The following is a 20,746-nucleotide window of genomic DNA, read 5'->3' as shown; positions in this document are numbered from 1 at the left end:
TGTATTGTACATGAATTATGAATTAATAAAATTATTTTGATATTTTTCATAAAATATTTCATCTTCTAATGAACTCCTATGTTGTGGTGAAGTCCTTAGGACTATTTAGACTCGACAAAGGAGGATTTGTCATTTAGTCCTTAAATTGTTGCGACCAAATGATACGTTGTTACCAAGGACGACAACATTTATCAAGCATAGGTCATTGTGTGCCATATAGGTTGGTTGTCCTCTTAACCAATGAGTGTGGAGACACTGGTATGGCATACAGGTGAGATGTAAGGGTACATCTACACTGAACGTGACCACTCTGGAGCTATTTCTGCTGTCAAGATTTGCTCCGATAAATATGGGTATAAATATCCTCTCCGACCTGAGACCGCCATGGTGACTTGCAAGCAACTCACTGCACTTAGGCACTGGACTACCTGAATTTTAATTCAGTGACGGAAGTGCTGGTGTAGTCAAGTACTTGACTTGTCGGTGCGTGTGTCAAGATGGGATTGACCACTCTAGTTTAGGAGCTGTGTACAGTCGTATTTTAATTTAAAAAATTCACAGGGTAGTCCTTGTGAGGAGTCACAGGACTGTTTGAGTTGAGCACGATTCGGATGATCTGATCAGGGTTGACAGTTTAACCCTGAGTCATCCTAAACACAGAGGTCAAAGGATGAATTATACAGTAACCATATTCATGTAGTTCTAGTGTTGCGATTGTGATTCTTTGATCTATCCGAATGTCGGGTACCATTGCTAGATGTCACTTCGATTAGTACAGAAATTGATTCTTGTGCTACCGCTTAGGTTCGAACCTACGGATCACACACATTAGAGGTTCCTATCTGATCTGATGGCTGATGAAGAGTCCTAATGCTCGTGGACTATGAGTCCTACATGTCTAGAACTCTGTGATAGAGAATCAGAATTCTCTGATCATGAGTCCCACACATTTTGGGAACCAGGGTCAACAGTCCCACTGGTTGGGACTTTTCGATCAGGGTTATATATCGATGAATTCTGATGCCCGATTGCCCATTGAATTTGGACTCAGTATTTATGAGAGGTTTAATTAGTGATTTGATCGCTAATTAACTAAATTTGATTGAGTAATATTTTTAGATCAAGTCCAATTGAATTGAATTCAGTTGGGTTTGACCCGATTAGTTAAGAGTTGACCTAATCGTCGAGATGGTTTGGTCCCTGATTTTATCAGGGGTTGGACTTAGTCAATTCTTGATTTGATTAAGATTTTATTAAGCCTAATTAAACCTAATTTAATTAGATTTAAATTAGTCTAATTGGACCTAACTTATTTGTTTCAATTAGGTTGGTTTAAATAATTAAACCACCTTGACCCAATCTCCATGCGCCACCTCACTTCCATTGCACCTATTTGAATTCATGAGAAGGAACTTCTCATGAATTTTTTCCTCATGCCAAGCCCTCTCCACGCCCCACTTTAATATGCCATTTGAATAGATGAGGATGATTGATTGGCCATTCAAATTCAAAATAAAGTTTGAATTTGAATGGGCAATCAATCTTTGCACCTTATCCCTTTTTTTACGTCCCATTTATTACATGAGAAAAGGTTTCTCATGAAATCACTCCATGCATAATTTAAGCCATGCCTCACATCTTTAGTGGATAAGGGATGAGTTCGTATCCATTTGAATTCAAATTTGATTTGAATTCAAATGTGTAATTACTCATCTTTATCTTTTCTTTTGGATAAGGCATTTGACATTATTATAAAAGGAGGAGAAGAGTGGGGTGTGCAAGAAGAAGATTTTTGGAGAAAAATTTTGGGGTGTGAGAAGTCTTGTGCGTGAGAAGGAAGTCCATATCCTTCCAAGAGAAAAAGAAAGAAAAAAAGAAAAGTAGGTGCAAGGTTTTCGATGAGTTCCCTAAAGTTTTAGCTTGGGGTTTGGAAAGTGAGAAAGTGAGCTACGAGTGTCGTGAGCCCATAAAATCTCAGGAAGATCTTCAACATCCTCTTAAATATGTCTGTTGATGATCCGAAGCATCCGAAGAATTGACAGACATCGATCGAAGGAGTTCATTCAGCATCGACCGTCAAAAGGGCTCTACAACGAGCTAGCACTCGTGAGGAGTCGATCAGATCGGGAGCTTCGTATGGACGATCCGCAGAGGTCAGACATGCTGTGTGGCTGCATCACGATGATCAGACTCTCCCGACGGTGATCAAATTACGACGATCTACTACCCACACAAAGGTATTGTGTTCTGAACACATTACAATAAAGTTTCTATTGTTCAAATTCAAATTTTAAATTTAAATGCATACATGCTATATATCATATTTAGATCCTAGTATAGAATAAATTCATATTAATTAATTAGATTAATTAATATTTTCTACTATAAAATCATAATTTAAAAAAAAAAAAATTACCATTTTACCCCTGTACTGAATTTCTCCACAAATGGTATCAGAGCGGGTTCTTAGATATGATATATATATATTTGCATGCATAGATTAAGTTATAATCTAAAAGTTTAAATTTAAAATTTAAAATTCAAAATTTAAAATTTGAATTTTGAAAGTTGTTCGAAATTCAAAATTCAAAAATTTGAAATTCAAAATTTGAAATTTGAATTTTGAAAGTTATTCAAAATTCAAAATTCAAAAATTTAAAATTTGAATTTTGAAATTTGAAATTCAAAATTCAAAATTTAAAAATTTGAAATTCAAAATTTAAAATTTGGTTGAAATTTAAAATTTGAAAATTCAAAATTTAAAATTCAAAATTTAAAATTTAAAATTTGAAATTCAAAAAAATTGAAAATTGAAATTTGAAATTTGTTTGAAATTTGAAATTCAAAATTTAAAATTTAAAATTTAAAATTTGAAATTTAAATTTTAAAATTGGTATATTTAGATATACTTGATCCAAGTAGCAAGTAATCGAATTGGGTTAGTTGCCATGACCGTCCGGTCATAGGAGAACAGTAGGGTTTAAAGGCCCTCTCCTCCTATTCGATGGGGTCTCCTATGGTGGTAGGGGTGCCGCTGCAATTATATCCCATGTAGATGAAGTAGCGAAAGAAATTAATTGTAAAGGTTCAATTATGAAATTTATCATGAATGTGTTAGATTAGATCTAAAAGAATATTCATGATTTATTTTGATTAAGTTATTTTCTGTTATGTAATTAGCAATAGGATTGCTATTTATGAAATGTGCTGATCTATTTGTGAAATGAGTCAACATATTTGATGAACAGAAAATAAAACCTTTCAAATTTGAAAATTATTTTCAAAATACCAAACCCTGACCCATCAGCCCAAATACTTAATTAAAAGAATTAAGTATTGTCTAGTAGGTCTAGAATTGTGAATTAAGACCTAAGACAATTGCATAAACTTGTGGGTCAATGGGTTAGATGGATTAGGTCCATAATTGGGTTAGACTTAAGGTTAGCTTAAAAAAATGAACTAATTTAGAGTAATTGGTCAAATCTAATCAAAAGTTGAATTAGATTAGGTCAAAGATATTCTAGACTCAACTTCAATAGTTGTAGTTGAATGGGTCCATGTCTTTAACTAGACCAAGATGGACTTAATTCATGGCTACACGATGGAACCCTATTTACTAAGTTGATCAAATTAAAACTAATAAACCGGTTGGTGTCTAAGGTAAGTTTGGCAGTTTGACCAGTGGTTTTTAAGCGAAAGCTACTCGCAGTGATTCGATCTCTGACGAGTTAATGGCTTATCCCCACCACTGATCTCACTTACCTGGCCAACCGGATGAATTAGATTTTGATTAGATCACTTGGTGATTAGGGCTCACCCATGTCATTAGGTAAATCAGTGTGACTGATTTAGGTGCTCCTAATGCCAGCTTTAATTAAATCCTTTTTAATCTGACTTGGTGAAGTTAGTGGGAGGATTGAAATTGGCTGAATATTTTTTCTTCTCATCTATCCTTTAATAAAATCCTTAAAAATTATTAGGTCTCTAAAAATAATTAAGTTATATTGATAACTAAGTTATAGCCTCCCATTAAGTGAGTGATAATGAGTCCATTAGTTTAATAATCATTGGAGGCCCAAAGGCCTGGTGCTTATTGACTAATGGAATTATCATTCATAATATGATAATTTGGTTTGAGTCTTTCTGATGGTGGTCAGGTTGGCCGGCCAAAGTCGGACCTGATCATTTATTGGTGCGATTCACCAAATCAAATCATGTTAATGGTTGGATCTAACCAGATCTTTTCAGTGGAGGCCAAAGCCTACTGATTAGGTTCTGGGGCAAAATCAATTACTAGAAGTTGTTTAGAGAAACAACTGGTTATGAACCTACCCATAGATGCACATGGGTTGATCAACCAAAGTTGGGCTCGTGTGTAGTCTGTGTGGATTCTAGTACCCACTAAGAAATTAAAATAATTTCTCAAATTGGAGGTTGAGGCTACCAGTTCATAAAAATACTGGGAGAAACTTTAGACTAAAGTCCAAGTCTTTAGTATTTATAATTTATGTACTAATAGAGGTCTGATTTTTCTTTATGCAGCTATGGCCACTACCCTGTCGCTCTGATCATTATTAGATAATGACAAGCTCATGGGACCTAATTTCGATAGCTGGTATTGAAAATTAAAAATCATCCTTGAGCATGAGCGGATCCTTTATGTAGTAACGGATCCGACACCTGAGGAACCAGCCCCAAACATTAGAGGGACGGTCCGAGACACTTATCAGAAGTGGCTCAACGACCGCACCATCGTTCGATGCAATATGCTGGCGGCAATGAATGATGAGTTCAGCCACAGGTTCGAGAATGCCCAGCCCCAGGAGATGCTTCAAATATTGAACGACTCCTTTGGCACGCCTGACGATGTTGAAAGGCACAAAACTAGTTGTGCCATTTTCAATGCTCGGATGAGGGATGGGGCCTCAGTCACTGATCATGTATTGTACATGATCGAAATGATTGAGCGCCTAAGTAAATTGGGCTTTCCCCTGCATGAGCAGCTCGGTAAGGATGCGATCCTTAATTCATTGCCCAAGTCCTTCCTCCCCTTCCTTACTCATTTTTGGATGACAAAGCCTGCAGTGAACTACCACGGCTTGTTGGGGTTGCTGTAGAACTTTGAGAAGGATCACCAGCTCCATAAGGAGTCGGTGAATGTTGTGGGAGGGACTTCTTCTGGTCATCGACCCTTTAAGAAAGGAAAGAAGAAGAACAAGAAAAAGAAGAATAAGAAGGTGCAGCTGCATGCTGGAACATCTGCACAGGGTCAGACCAAGAAGCACAAGCCCAACTAGAGCCAGGCGGAGTGCTTCTTTTGCAAGAAGCAGGGGCACTGGAAGAGGAACTGTCCTCTATACATTGCCTCCCTGGATCCAAACAGGCCGAAGAAGAAGCAAGATACTTATATGATAACACCTTGCAACTTCTCCATTTGTAATACTACTGCCTGGGTATTGGATACCGGAAGCCCTTATCATATTTGCAATTCGATGCAGGGTCTGCAGGTCAGTAGGAGATTTGATGAAGGCGAGAGGTTCCTGAATGTTGGAGATGGAAGCAAAGTTCCAGTTCTAGCATTAGGAATTATGAATCTTATAATCAATTCTCGAAACGTAATTCTGAGTGAATGTCACTATTGTCCAAGCTTTTTATTAAATATTATTTCTGTAGGCCTTTTGGCAATGAACGGTTATCAATTTTTAATAAAAGAAAATGTTTGCAATATTATTTTGAATGGTGTTACAATGTTTGTTGGACAACTTAATAATGGAATTTACTTTCTATCATAACCTGTTAATGTGGTTCAAACCTCCGGTAAATATCCTAGAATAGATAATATGTCAGAAGTCTACCTTTGGCACTGTAGACTAGGTCATATCAATAAGAACAGGATAAACAGATTGGCTCAAGAAGGAATTCTTGAAGTAGGTGATTGTGAATCACTTCCAACCTGTGAGTCCTGTCTTCTTGGTAAAATCACCAAATCACCTTTTACTGGAAAAGATGTGCGAGCCAGTGAACTCTTGGGTCTGGTACATTCTGATGTATGTGGACCCATGAGCTCAAGTGTAAGAGATGGATATTTCTACTTCATAACCTTCACAGACGACCTATCGAGGTATGGGTATGTCTATTTAATGAAGCATAAATCGGAGTCGTTTGAAATGTTCAAACTATTCTGAAATGAGGTAGAAAAATAAACTGGGAAGTGTATTAAAACTCTTCGATCTGATCAAAGAGGTGAATATCTTTTCAATGATTTTCTGACATATCTTGGAGAGAATGAGATTCTCTCTCAGTGAACTCCTCCTGGAACACCACAACATAATGGTGTATTTGAAAGGAGGAATCGGACCTTGTTGGACATGGTTTGATCCATGATGGGGTTTGCTGGTCTGCCGATCTCCTTCTGGGGATATACGCTCGAATTGGCTTGTTATCTTCTAAATAGAGTTCCGAGTAAGTCTGTAACCAAAATACCATATGAGATATGGATAGGACGTAAGCCAGTACTCTCGCACCTTAGGGTTTAGAGGTGTCTGGCTTATGTTAAACGTTTAATTATGGACAAGCTAGGACCTAGGTCTGACAAGTATAGTTTTATAGGGTACCCAAAAGAGATCAAAGGGTATTACTTCTACCTAGCTGATGAACAAAAAGTGTTTGTCAGCCTTAAGGCAATCTTTTTGAAAAAAGAGTTTCTTGGTGAAGGGACTGTTGCCTCTAAGGTCAAACTTGACGAAGTTCGACAGGTGGAAAAATCGACACAAGTTGCTGAACCTGAACCGAATTTGATTAGATTAGATCCAGAGCCCATTGTTCAAGCACCCTTAAGGCGATCTGGTAGAGTACCACGTCAACCGGACAAATACTATGGTTTCTTGGTCCGAGATGATGATCCTATCGAACTTGATAAAAACGATAAGGATCCGATTACCTACATGGATGCAATGCAGAGACTCGACTCTGAGAAATGGCTAGAAGCCATGAAATCCGAAATGGAGTCCATGAAGGTCAACGATGTGTGGACATTGGTTGACCCACCCGAAGGAGTAAAACCCATAGGGTGTAAATGGGTCTTCAAGAGGAAGAGAGGTGCAGACGGAAAGGTGAAAACCTATAAAGCCCATCTGGTTGCCAAGGGATATCATCAACGTTATGGTATAGACTATGATGAGACATTTTCTTCTGTGGCAATGCTCAAATCCATTCGGATTATGCTTGCGATAGCTGCCCATCTGGAATATGAAATCTGGCAAATGGATCTAAAGACAGCTTTCCTAAATAGAGAGCTGGATGAAGAGGTGTATATGATACAACCTGAAGGATTCACATCCACAGATGAATCTAAGGTGTGCAAGCTACAGAGGTCCATTTATGGACTTAAGTAGGCATCACAGAGTTGAAACATACGTTTTGATAAGACGATCAAGACGTATGGCTTCGTTAAGAATGGAGAAGAACCCTGCATTTATAAGTGGGCTAATGGTCCAGTAGTAGTATTTCTTGTATTGTATGTGGATAACATTCTCTTAATCGAAAATGATGTCCCTGCATTACAGGGAATAAAGATTTGGCTGTCGTCACAGTTCTCCATGAAGGATCTGGGAGAAGCTTCCTACATCCTAGGGATGAGAATCTATAGGGATAGATCTAAAAGGTTGCTTGGTTTATCTCAATCCATGTACATTGATACTATGCTGAAGAGGTTCAGCATGGAGAATTTCAAGAAAGACTATCTTCCGATAGGCCATAGAATTTTTCTCTCGAAGAGGGATTATCCGACAACACCTCAAGAGAGAGAGTGTATGGGTAGGATTCCATATGCTTTGATAGTGAGATCTATTATATACGTCATGACATGTACACGACCAGATGTGGCATACTCACTAGGGGTAGTGAGTAGATACTAATCTGATCCAGGGGAGAATCACTGGAAGGTTGTTAAAACCATCCTGAAGTATTTAAGAAATACTAAGGACCAATGGCTTGTCTATAGTGAATCGGACTTGAGACTTATAGGGTTTATAGACTTTAGTTTTCAGTCTGATCACGATGATAGTAAAAGTGTGTCGGGATTTATTTTTACCCTTAATGGTGGGGCTATCTGCTGGAAAAGTTTCAAGCAGCACACAGTGGCTGATTTAGTTTGCGAGGCAGAGTATGTCGCTGCATCAGATGCTGCCAAAGAAGTGGTGTGGCTAAAGAAATTCATCACTGAGCTCGGAGTAGCACCCTCCCTTGTTGGTCCAGTTCTGCTCTACTGTGACAGCTCTGGAGCCATTGCTCAGGCGAAGGAATCAAAGGCACACCAGCGGACGAAGCATATTCTGCACCGCTATCATCTCATCCAAAAAATTATGGATCGAGGTGACGTCGATCTTCAGAAGATCGATGGGAAGGAGAACCTGGCCAACCCATTCACTAAAGCCATTGCGGTGAAGGAGTTCAACAACTACAAGTCGAAGATGGGTATTAGATACTGCACCGATTGGCTTTAGGCCAAGTGAGAGATTGTTCGGAATAGTGTCCCAAAGCCAATCGTCAGTCTGTAGACGGTTGTACTCATTTTTATATTTGTACATAAATTATGAATTAATAAAAATTATTTTAGCATTTTTCATCACAAAATATTTCATCTTCTAATGAACTCCTATATTGTGGTGAAGTCCTTAAGACTATTTAGACTCGACAAAGGAGGATTTATCGTTTAGTCCTTAAATTTGTTCGTGACCAAATGATACGTTGTTACCAAGGACGATAATATTTATCAAGCATAGGTCGTTGTGTGCCATATAGGTTGGTTGTCCTCTTAACCAATGAGTGTGGAGGCACTGGTATGGCATACAGGTGAGATGTAAGGGTACATCTGTACTAAACGTGACCAACATCGGAGCTATTTCTATTGTCAAGATTTACTCTGATGGAATATGGGTATAAATATTCCTCCGACCTGAGACCGCCACAGTGACTTGCAAGCAACTCACTGCACTTAGGCACTAGACTACTTGAATTTTTAATTCAGTGACGGAAGGTTGCTGGGTGTAGTCAAGTACTTGACTTGTCGGTGCGTATGTCAAGATGGGATTGACCACTCCAGTTTAGGAGCTGTGTATAGTCATGTTTCAATTTAACAAAACCTTGGCCAGAGTAGTCCTTGTGACGGGTCACAGGACTGTTTGAGTTGAGCATGATTCGGATGATCTGATCAGGGTTGACAGTTTAACTCTGAGTCATCCTAAACACAAAGGTCAAAAGGATGAATTATACAGTAACCATATTCATGTAGGTTCTGAGTGTTGCGATTGCGACTCTTCGACCTATCCGAATATCGGGTACCATTGCTAGATGGTCATTTCGATTAGTACAGGAATTGGTTTCTGTGCTACCGGCTTAGGTTCGAACCTGCGGGGTCACACACATTAGAGATTCCTATCTGATCTGATGGCTGATGAAGAGTCCTAATACTCGTGGACTATGAGTCCTACGTGTCTGGGACTCTATGATAGAGAATCAGGATTCTCTGATCATGAGTCCCACACATTTTGGGTACCAGGGTCAAGAGTCCCACTGGTTGGGACTTTTCGATCAGGGTTACATATCGATGAATTTTGATGCCCGATTGCCCATTGGATTTGAACTCAGTATTTATGAGAGGTTTAATTAGTGATTTGATCACTAATTAACTAAATTTGATTGAGTAATTATTTTTGGATCAAGTCCAATTGAATTGAATTCAGTTGGGTTTGACCTGATTAGGTTAAGAGTTGACCTAATCATCGAGATGGTTTGGTCCCTGATTTGATCAGGGGTTGGGCTTAGTCAATTCTTGATTTGATTAAGATTTTATTGAGCCTAATTAAGCTTAATTTAGTTGGATTTAAATTAGTCTAATTGGACCTAATTTATTTGGTTCAATTAGGTTGGTTTAAATAATTAAACCACCTTGACCCAATCTCCATGCGCCACCTCACTTCCATTGCACCCATTTGAATTCATGAGAAGGAACTTCTCATAAATTTTTTTCTCATGCCAAGCCCTCTCCACGCCCCACTTTAATGTGCCATTTGAATGGATAAGGATGATTGGTTGGCCATTCAAATTCAAAATAAAGTTTGAATTTGAATGGGCAATCAATCTTTGCACCTTATCCCTTTTTTTACGTCCCATTTATTACATGAGAAAAGGTTTCTCATGAAATCACTCCATGCATAATTTAAGCCATGCCTCATGCCTTTAGTGGATAAGGGATGAGTTGGTATCCATTTGAATTCAAATTTGATTTGAATTCAAATGTGTAATTACTCATCTTTATCCTTTCTTTTGGATAAGGCATTTGACGTTGTTATTAAAGGAGGAGAAGAGTGGGGCATGCAAGAAGAAGATTTTTGGAGAAAAATTTTGGGGTGTGAGAAGTCTTGTGCATGAGAAGGAAGTCCATATCCTTCCAAGAGAAAAAGAAAGAAAAGAAAAAAAAGTGGGTGCAAGGTTTTCGGTGAGTTCCCTAGAGTTTTAGCCTGGGGTTCGGGAAGTGAGAAAGTGAGCTACGAGTGTCGTGAGCCCACAAAATCTTAAGAAGATCTTCAACATCCTCTCAAGCATGTTTGTTGATGATCTGGAGCATCCAAAGATTCGACAGATATCGATCGAAGGAGTTCGATCAGCATCGACCGTCAAAAGGACTCTACAATGAGCTAGCACTCGTGAGGAGTCGATCAGATCGGGAGCTTCATGTGGATAATCCACAGAGGCCAGACATGCTGTGTGGCTGTGTCACGATGATCAGACTCTCCCGACGGTGATCAGATTACGGCGATCTACTACCCGCACAAAGGTATTGTGTTCTTAACACATTACAATAAAGTGTTTATTATTCAAATTCGAATTTCAAATTTAAATGCATGCATGCTATATATCATATTTAGATCCTAGTGTAGGGTAAATTTATGTTAATTAATTAGATTAATTAATATTTTTTATTGTAAAATCATAATTTTGAAAAGTTTTAAAATTACCATTTTACCCCTGCACTGAATTTTCCCATAATGTGTTATTATAATTAACTCATAAATTACTTTCGATCATAGGATCATTACGAGGATGGTGATTGATTCTGAAGATTAGTATATGATCACTTTCTTCAGATAGATGAGTCTTAAATCTATGGTGTGGAGATATCAGGACAAAAATACAAGTACTTATTAAGAGCAAGAGTACTGAGCATGACCAATCACCAACAGTCACAAAAATTTCTATCTTCTCATCAGTGAGCGCAGTTGTGTGTCTAGTTCTTTGATGTGAGGTACATCGATAATTCACCTTAAAGGTGTTATCGTTTGACTACACCATAACTCGATCTCCTAGCCATACGAAGACTTAAGGTATATATTGGCTGCAGTATGTTCATAGTAAAAATTGGATTGCATCAAGATGGGATCTATTGATCTAGATAGAGAAGTAGTCCTATGTAGATCAAGAGATTGAGTCCTAAAGCCTATGGCCATGGCAATGTGAAAGATAGAAAAGAGTTTCTATTAGATTTCACATCGAACTCGAATCGAATGATTCTATTATATGATAGGTATGAGGTTTGATGAGTTAACCTTAACCTCAATCCTATTGGAACTCGTGATAGAAGAACTGAATTATATGATAATTGTACCTTAAGATTCTTTTTTAATTCTAATAGATTGCCACTACATATTGCAAGATCTCACTGGTGGATTGTAAGAACTCACTAGGATCATGATGGATCGATAATTCTTAATGAATATGAGTTGGAATTATTCTAATCTATTAAAAAAAATTTCAATGATACTATGATAGAAATCATGGTATATCTCACTATCAGATAGAATTGAACCTATGAGATCACACAATAAGAGATTTGATCTGGGATTGATCCAATTGGACTTGTGAAGTCACAATTGGATAAAGATTTGGTGAAATCCTATTGAATTTAGGTGCACCATGCTAGCACATGGTTAAACTCAAATTCTTCTCTATACTTGGTTTCTTATTAAATAAGGTTTAGATCAAGTCAATAGCCTTCATCCTAACCTAATCTATTTGGGTTATGTGGGGAACAATATTAGGTACCTCATTTAGGTTGGACTAAGTCAATTAGTTGGCTGATTTTTCTCCCTTAGCTTTTCTTATTTGGCATAGATTCTTTAGAAAGGAATAAGGAGGGCGCATGCCACCTTTAAATAAGATCCAGAAAGGCACACGCCTCCTTTCTTGGAACGTCTATATGTGCATGGCATGTGGAATTGTGTGGAAGAATGCCCCTCTCTGATTTTAGCTTGTGGAGGAGAAAGAAAGGCACACACCCCATCTCTTTCTTGCTTGGATGAGGATAAGTGGCTACCAAATATTGGCACCCACTTCACCTTCCTATTTGGGAGAGATGACATTCCCTTTTAGATGGATGTTTCTTGAAAAAAAAATTTGAATAAAAGGAATGTGTTGTTATGAGATAACAACAAGCCATTTTATCCCTTTTTGTTTGAATTTTGAATTCAAATCAAGAGTCTATAAAATGGGTTGCCTTTAGGGTATGCAAAAAAAGAGATGAAAATTAGATTTTTATAACCTCTCATTATGTCTATGCCTCCTCTCCCTTTTTACTCTGTCCAACGTCTAAAGAGTTGAGCGCCCACATCTTCTCACACCTAAGATTGTTTGACTAGTTTCTCTTATGCTAAAAAAGTCTTAAGTGTTCAGATCAGGAAAAAGATCAAGTGCTGATCTAAGGTCCAAAAAGGCTATCAAAAAGGATGATCCAAGATTAATTCCGATGGATCTCTGTAGAGACTGGACATGTGTGTGGCTAATCTACGAACCTCCTTCAGATCTATATTTTTTGGATTGCGGTATTCGTCTACCTACATAAGGTGATAAGATCATCCCTCTCTATTTTGTATGCTGATATAAATGCTAAATTAATCTGATTTAGATCTATGCATAACGTGCCGGATTGAAAAAACTTTTGAAATTCTGTTGCCTCTGATCTGATCTGATCTGGCATGCAACCCAATCCTTCAACTAGTATCAGAGCCATGTTGTTCAGATCTTAGATCTAAATCAGATTAGATCTAATTCAGATGAGATCTGAAAAGCAATCAGATCTAAAAATATTTAGATTAGATTTGAATATAGCATGTTTGGTTAGATCTAAGATTATTTTAGATTAAAATTTAGCATGTGGCAAACTAAATTTGATATATGTAATATATGCTTGGATCTAGTTAGTATCTGAGTAGCCTAGTACCCGAAATGGATGTATCACCAAGCCGTCCGATCATAAGAGAAAGTAAGGTTTAAAGATCCTCTCTTTTCATTCGATGGGGTGCTCTTATGATGTGTAGGGGTGCCATGTGAATACATCCATAAAAAAGAACCTAAAAAAAAAATTAATTTTGTGCTAAACCCTAGATTCAAAATCCTAGGTTTGATTGATTGTGATGTATGATTAGATGTTTAGATCTAAAAAAGATTTTCAAATCTAAATTAAAACTATTTTTATGATGCATACATGATCTTAAAAAATATCAAATCTATGAAAGAGTTTCTATCTAGCCTGTAGGAGTCGACTTGGCTCTTGTTCGAGTCCACTCCAATCCCTATTGAGTCGACCCAAATTTGATTTGAGCCAACTCAATCCCCTAGTGAGCCAGCTCAGTTTGCTACTGAGACAACTCAATGCTGCAGGCAGATGGGTTTCGAATCTTTGCCTAGGGAGTCAACTCGATCTCAATCGAGTCAATTCACTGTGATGAGTTGACTCAAGTCTAGGATGAGTCGACTCATTTGAGCAGATTTTGTATGAGATACAAAACTTAATTCTTTTGGATTCAAAAATATTTTGACATCTAAATTAGACCTATGAACTTAATTAGGAATTAAAGATGAAATTAAAAGATCTAATTGGAAATTCAGATCTGATACAATTTCATAAATCATGGGTCAAGGGTGTGGATAACTCAATTAGGTCTACTGAGAGTGGTTGATCAAACTGACTCAAGAGTTGACTAGGTTTGGATCAAGAGCACTCTATGACCAATCCAATAGTTGTAAGTTTGGTTAAATCGATTAACAGTCATATGTTATCAGTCAACTTAAGACCTAATTCAGCTCAATGGTTTGAGCCCAGCTCAATAGGCTAATCTGATCGATTCTAATCAATCAATTTAGTGCTAAGATAAGTATAAAGATAGTGATTCTTTAATTGATTCCATTGTCTGACCTAGCCAATTCATTGGTGTCTAAGAAAAGCAACGGGGGGACCCTCCACACATCTTAACTTACCTGACCATTTTGGTAGGTTATGTTTTGTATTAGGTTAACTTGTTGAACTCGAGCTAGCCCATACCACTAGGTTAGTCATAACCGTTATGACTAATTAAGGATGAGACATGAACCAAGTCTTTTTGTAAAATATTAAGTCAAGCGGTCTTCCACTGTTGTAGTTGTGTGGGCCCTTTTCGGGATTGATTATTCTCGGCTGGATATAGTGATTCAGTTACACCGAAAAGATGCAACCATAACTATTAGGCATGAGATACTGTGGAGTGGAGAAGAGGTTGGGCTCAATATTTCAAACATGGTGAGAGTCCTAATGATGGCTCTAGTTCATGCAAATGTTGGGTCTGACTTAACTAAGAAGTGGGCTAATATTTCGGACACGATGAAGCTTATGAATTAGAGACCGATGTTGACTGCAACATGTTTGGAGAAACACAGGATAAAAGTTGTCCACTTATTGATTGATCCAACATCAATAATTGTTAGGTGAGATAATGAGTCACTTGATGAGACCTTAGCACCCACTAAAGACTTTTAATCATGGAGGTCTTCGCTTCTCTTCCAAGGGAGTGTGGGGAATCAAAAAAATAGTGAAAGCTCTAATTTATTTTAAAAATAAAATTTTTAAAATAAATTGATTAAGTTAATTATAAAATCTAACTAGAAATTTTGACTCTCTACATGAACCATGTCTGCTTCCAATCCCCTAGCCCACATTCTAGAGACCAACTGATTGATTGAATCCTATATTAAGGATTGATTTTGAAACTTAAAGATTGTTTTGAGTTTCAAAAAGTTGACCTATATTCTCGATCAAGACCTTCCTCCTCTACCAGCTCGTCCGACCACTGATCAGAGAGCATCTTGTGAAAAGTGGTTGGATGATGATAACAAGGTGAAGTGCTACATGCTGACCTCAATGTCTAACGAATTGCAGCACTAACATGAGGACATGCAAACTGTCAAATAGATTCTGACCCATCTATAAGAGTTGTGTGGTGAGCAGAGTCGCACAGCTCGCTTCAAAGTATCCAAGCAACTCTTCAACATGAAGATGCATGAAGGGTAGTCTGTCCATGAATATTATCTGACAATGATCGAGGATCGAGAAGAGCTTGAGAAGCTTGACATGTCGATGGATAAGAAACTGCAGATTGATCTCATTCTGTAGTTCTTGACTGATTTATATGGGCAGTTTATTGTAAACTTCCATATGAATAAGATCTAGTGCACTATCTATGAGTTGGTCAATATGCTGGTAACAACTGAGGAAACCTTGAAAAGTTCAAGAGACTTTATACTTGCTATGGAGCAAACTTCTTCGAAGAGAGAGTCTACTGAAAAGAAGAAAAAGTCTGTGAAGAAGCAGAAAGTAGAGAGCAAGAAGAAGGAGAAGAAGGTAGCTCCGAAGAAAAAGGCTCCAAAGAAAGAAAAGTATTTCCATTGTAACTCTGATAGCCATTGGAAGTGAAACTATCCTGCTTACCTGACAGACTTGAAGAATAAGAGGGAAGGCGGACCTTCTGAAGGTATGCTCATCATAGAAACAAATCTGATAATTTCTTCTACATCTAGTTGAATGTTTGACTCAGGATCTAGTGCTCATCTATGTATTTTTTTGTAGGATCTTGAGGATAGTAGAAGGTTGAGGGATAGTGAAATGGTCCTATGTGTCAGAAATAGAGCAAAAATTACTGCTATAATCGTGAGAACATACCCTCTTCAACTACCATCAAGAAATATTTTGCTGTTGAAAAACTATTACTTTGTACCTGCTGCGAGCAAAAATTTGATTTCTGTATCTTGTTTAATGCAGGAAGACTATGTAATTAGTTTCTTTAAAGACCATTATACTATTTATTTAAGAAATAATAAAGTTGAAAGTGGTTTCCTAATCAACGGTCCTTTTCAGTTACATGTTGATGTATCTATTAATTATGTCAAGTGAAATATGAATGCCATAGGTTCTAAGCATCTTAGAGATAATCTAAATGAAAAGTATTTATGGCACATAAGGCTAGGTCACATCGAAGAAGATAGGATTAACAGATTGGAGAAAATGGGACAATTGGATCCATTGGCTTCTGAGTCATATCTGATCTGTGAGTCATGCCTTCAAGAAAAAATGATGAAGCTTTTCTTTGTTGGACATAAAGAAATGACCACAGAGATACTTGCTCTAATGTATTCTAATGTTTGCGATCCATTTGATGTGCCAGTTAGAAGAGGTTTTTCCTACTTCATTATCTTAAATGATGATTTTTTATGGTATGGATATATGTACCTTATTCGTCACAAGTCTGAGACTTTTGAAAAGTTTAAAGAATTCATACATAAAGTGGAGAAATCAATCGAAAAGCCCCTTAAGACTCTTCGATCAAATCGAGGAGATGAATACCTTAGTAGAAAATTTTTAGATTATCTTAAGAAGCACGGTATAGTCTCATAGTGGACTCCACCTAAAATGCCTCAACTCAATGGGGTTTCATAATGGAGAAATCGGACCTTATTAGATATGGTCTGTTTCATGATGAGCTTCACAAATCTTCCTCTTTATATTTAGGGATATAGTCTACTTACTACCATTTATGTACTGAACAGGATTTCTTCTAAAATTGTTACTACCACTCCATATGAGATATGGCATGGTAAGAAGCTGACTCTGAGTCATCTCAAAATTTGGGATTGTCCAGCCCATGTCAAACGACAACAAGCAGAAAGTTAGAAGTTAGGTCAATTAGAGCTCACTTTATCGGATATCCTAAGGAGTCTTTAGGATATTATTTCTATCTTTCGGAAGATCACAATGTGATTGTGAGTCGACATACTGTCTTTCTTGAAAAATAATTTATTCAAGATGAAGGCATAGGAAGATCGATTGTACTTAAAAAAAAAATCTTCAAAGAGTAAGGAGCCTCGAGACTTGTGAAACCCAATCAGTCTGAGCCAGTCCACACATCTATTCCACCTTGCAAGTCTAGTAGGGTTTTCCATCCTCCTGAGAAGTACTTAGGTATTATTTTAGAGGATGTGGAGGAAATATTCTTCATGAAAAATGGAGTTCATCAAGATGACCCCAAAACCTATAGTGAGGCGATATCAGATATCGACTTCGAAAAGTGGTTAGAAGAAATGAGGTTAGAATTTGACTCGATGTACTCAAACCAAGTCTAAACCTTAGTGGATCTATCTAAAGGTATTGTACCTATTAGATATAAATAGATCTACAATAGAAATTCAGTGTAGAAGAAAAGGTGGAGACCTTTAAAGCTAGGCTCGTGGTGAAAGGATATAACCAGTGCGAAGGTGTTGACTATCCGGAGATCTTCTCGCCTGTGGCCATGCTTAAATCTATCTGTACATTGCTTGCTGTTGCAACATATTTTAACTATGAAATATGGTAAATAGATGTGAAAATGGCTTTTTTAAATGGATATCTTGAGGAAGATATCTATATGAAATAATCGCTTGATTTCACTTTCAGTGATGGTGATCACAAGGTTTGCAAACTGCAAAGGTCCATTTATAGACTCAAGCAAGCATCTTGAAGTTGGAATGCTCATTTCAATAATGTTATCAAATCATTTGATTTCATTAAGAATGAGAAGGAACCGTACGTGTTCAAGAAGATCAGTGGGAGCGCTGTCACTTTTCTTGTATTGTACGTAGATAATATTCTTCTGATTGAGAATGATGTTCTCATATTGACCTCGATCAAGATTTGATTATTTGAGAAATTTTTTATGAAAGACCTAGGAGAGGCATCTTTCATTTTGGAGATAAAAGTCTATAGAGATAGATCTAGAAGGATGCTGGGACTGTCACAGAAGATGTACATTGAGGAGGTGCTGAAAAGATTCAGTATGAAAAACTTTAAGAGTGGTCTTGTACCTTTCAAATATGGTATTCATCTCTCCAAGAAGATATGCCCCAACACATCGGAAGAGATTGAATGCATGAGCAAGATCCCCTATGCTTCAGCTATAGGGAGTCTCATGTATGTCATGCTTTGTATATAACCTGATATCGCCCATGCTGTGAGTGTCACAAGCAAATATCAATCGAATCCAGATGAAGAGTACTAAACTTCTGTGAAATATATCCTTAAGTACTTGAGAAGGATGAAGGATATATTTCTAATTTTTAGGAATGAAGAATTAAAAGTGTAGGGGTATACAGATTTAGACTTTATATCTGATATTGATGATCGAAAGTCGACATTAAGAAGTATCTTCATGTGCAATGGTGGTGCTGTCAGCTGAAAAAATTTCAAGCAGACTGTGATTGCAGACTCTACCATGGAAGTAGAATATATCACCGCATCCGAGGCTGAGAAGGAGGTGTTCTGATTCAAAAAATTTATTATAAAGCTAGATGTAATGCCATCAGATACCGTCCCACTCTACTGTGATAATAACGGTGCCATAACCCTTGCTAAAAAATCAAAGTCTCATCAAAAATTCAAACACATCGAGCGACTTTTCCACCTTATCCATGATTACCTCAAGAAAGGATACATCAAGGTGAGAAGAGTCAACTCCACGGATAACATAGCTGATCCACTGATAAAGCAATTGAGCCAGTAAAAGACTGAAGCCCATCTTGAGAAGATGAGACTTAGATTTGTAGCCAATTGGCTTTAGGTTAAGTGAAAGTTTATTAGATATTTGCACTAGAAGTCAAATTAACTGACACTTATAAAATAGTTTTAGGACATAATTTATAATTTGATTTTGATATTAATAAAATTAGATTATTTTCATTCACATTATATTTAATAGTATTTGTGAATCGTCCATTGGGTTAATGGATATGATAACACATATTTTTAAGAGTTGAAAATTTGAGACATGTGTTATTATAATTAACTCATAAATTGCTTCCAATCATAGGATCATCATGGAGACGATGATCAATCCGAAAAATTGATATATGATCGCTTCCTTCGGATAGATGAGTCTTGAATTTATAGTCTAGAGACACTGGAGTGAAAGTACAAGTGCTTGTTAAGAATAAGGATACTGAGCATGATCAATCACCAAGAGTCATAAAGATTTCTACCTTCTCATCAGTGACTTATTCATAGCTACAGTTGTGTATCTAGTTCTCTGACCTGAGGTGCATCTATAGTTCACCTTGAGGGTACTGTAGTTTGACTACATCATAACTCGATCTTCTAATCATATGGAACCTTGAGGTATATATTGGCTGCAGTATGTTCATTGTAGAAATTGGATTGCATCAAAATAGGATCTATCGATCTCAGTAGAGGAGGAGTAGTTCTATATAGATCATGAGATTGAGTTCTAAAGCCCATGACTATGACAGTGAGAAAGATAAAAAAGAGTTTCTATTGGATTTCACATTAGACTCGAATCGAATGATTCTATCATATGATAGGTATGAGATTTGATGAGTTAACTTTGGCTTCTCCTATCAGGACTCATGATAGAAGAACTGAATCACATAGTAACTGCACTTTTGTTAGAAACCGATGGTTTCATGCATGTAGTTTAAAAATTTTTCATAAACAATTTATGTGCAACGGAAGTAAATTAAATTAAAATTTGTTTAATTTAAAAAGGCACCAGATCTCATCTATAAACCACATGCTGGATGTTGATACGAACATGTCACCATAATCCAAAATCTGAAATCAAAAATAAAAGTCATCAATAGAAAAATCGGAGATCTGATCTCCATACCTTCGGATCCTACAGATGTTCAAGGTTTTAGTCATAGCCATGCAAGCATCCAGTCACTATTGGTATCCACATGAAAATGTTTGATCAGAGCATTGAGACCACCGGTGTACTAGCACTTTGCAAACCTCACTCCTCAGCTTTGGATCTAGATCTCTCCTAAATCCCGAAGAAGATAAACGTTATGCGAACCTTTTCGTATAGATTTGATGGAAACTGAACTGGATCACCAAGAAGAGAAGAAGAACTTTTCTTCTTCTCTTTCTCTCTCTCTCTATTCTTTCTCTTTTTCTCCTTAGATCTGATCTAAAGGATAGGTGGGATGTGGAGATGTGAAAGAAAAAGAGGAAGGGAGGTGGAAGAAAATATGTTGCGGTGCCAAAGAAGAAGCCATTCCCATATCTCACACAAAGCCTCTTTTCACCCTCCTTATTTTTTTTTTCACACAAAACATCATCTCTTACCTAATCAGAAAAGATCTGTTCTTATCAAATCAGCGGAGGAGATGAAGTGGCGTGAAGATGGAATGTCGCAAGAAAGGAACCGCCCAACTTGTTTCTCATGCACGCACACCCTCTTCTCAAATTTTTTATCACATAAAAATATCTCCTTCCCTTTTGTTCCATGCCTCAATCTGATAAGATTTATTTCCATTCAAATCTGAATTTAAATGGAAGTTAATCATATCAGGAAAGAGTCCCATAGCAAGGGGAGGTGCCAACTATTGGCGCCTC

The sequence above is a fragment of the Elaeis guineensis genome, chromosome 7, assembly GCF_000442705.2.
Source record: "Elaeis guineensis isolate ETL-2024a chromosome 7, EG11, whole genome shotgun sequence".
NCBI lineage: Eukaryota > Viridiplantae > Streptophyta > Magnoliopsida > Arecales > Arecaceae > Elaeis > Elaeis guineensis.
The sequence above is the reverse complement of the archived record's forward strand: the minus strand, read 5'-3'. Positions refer to the sequence as shown.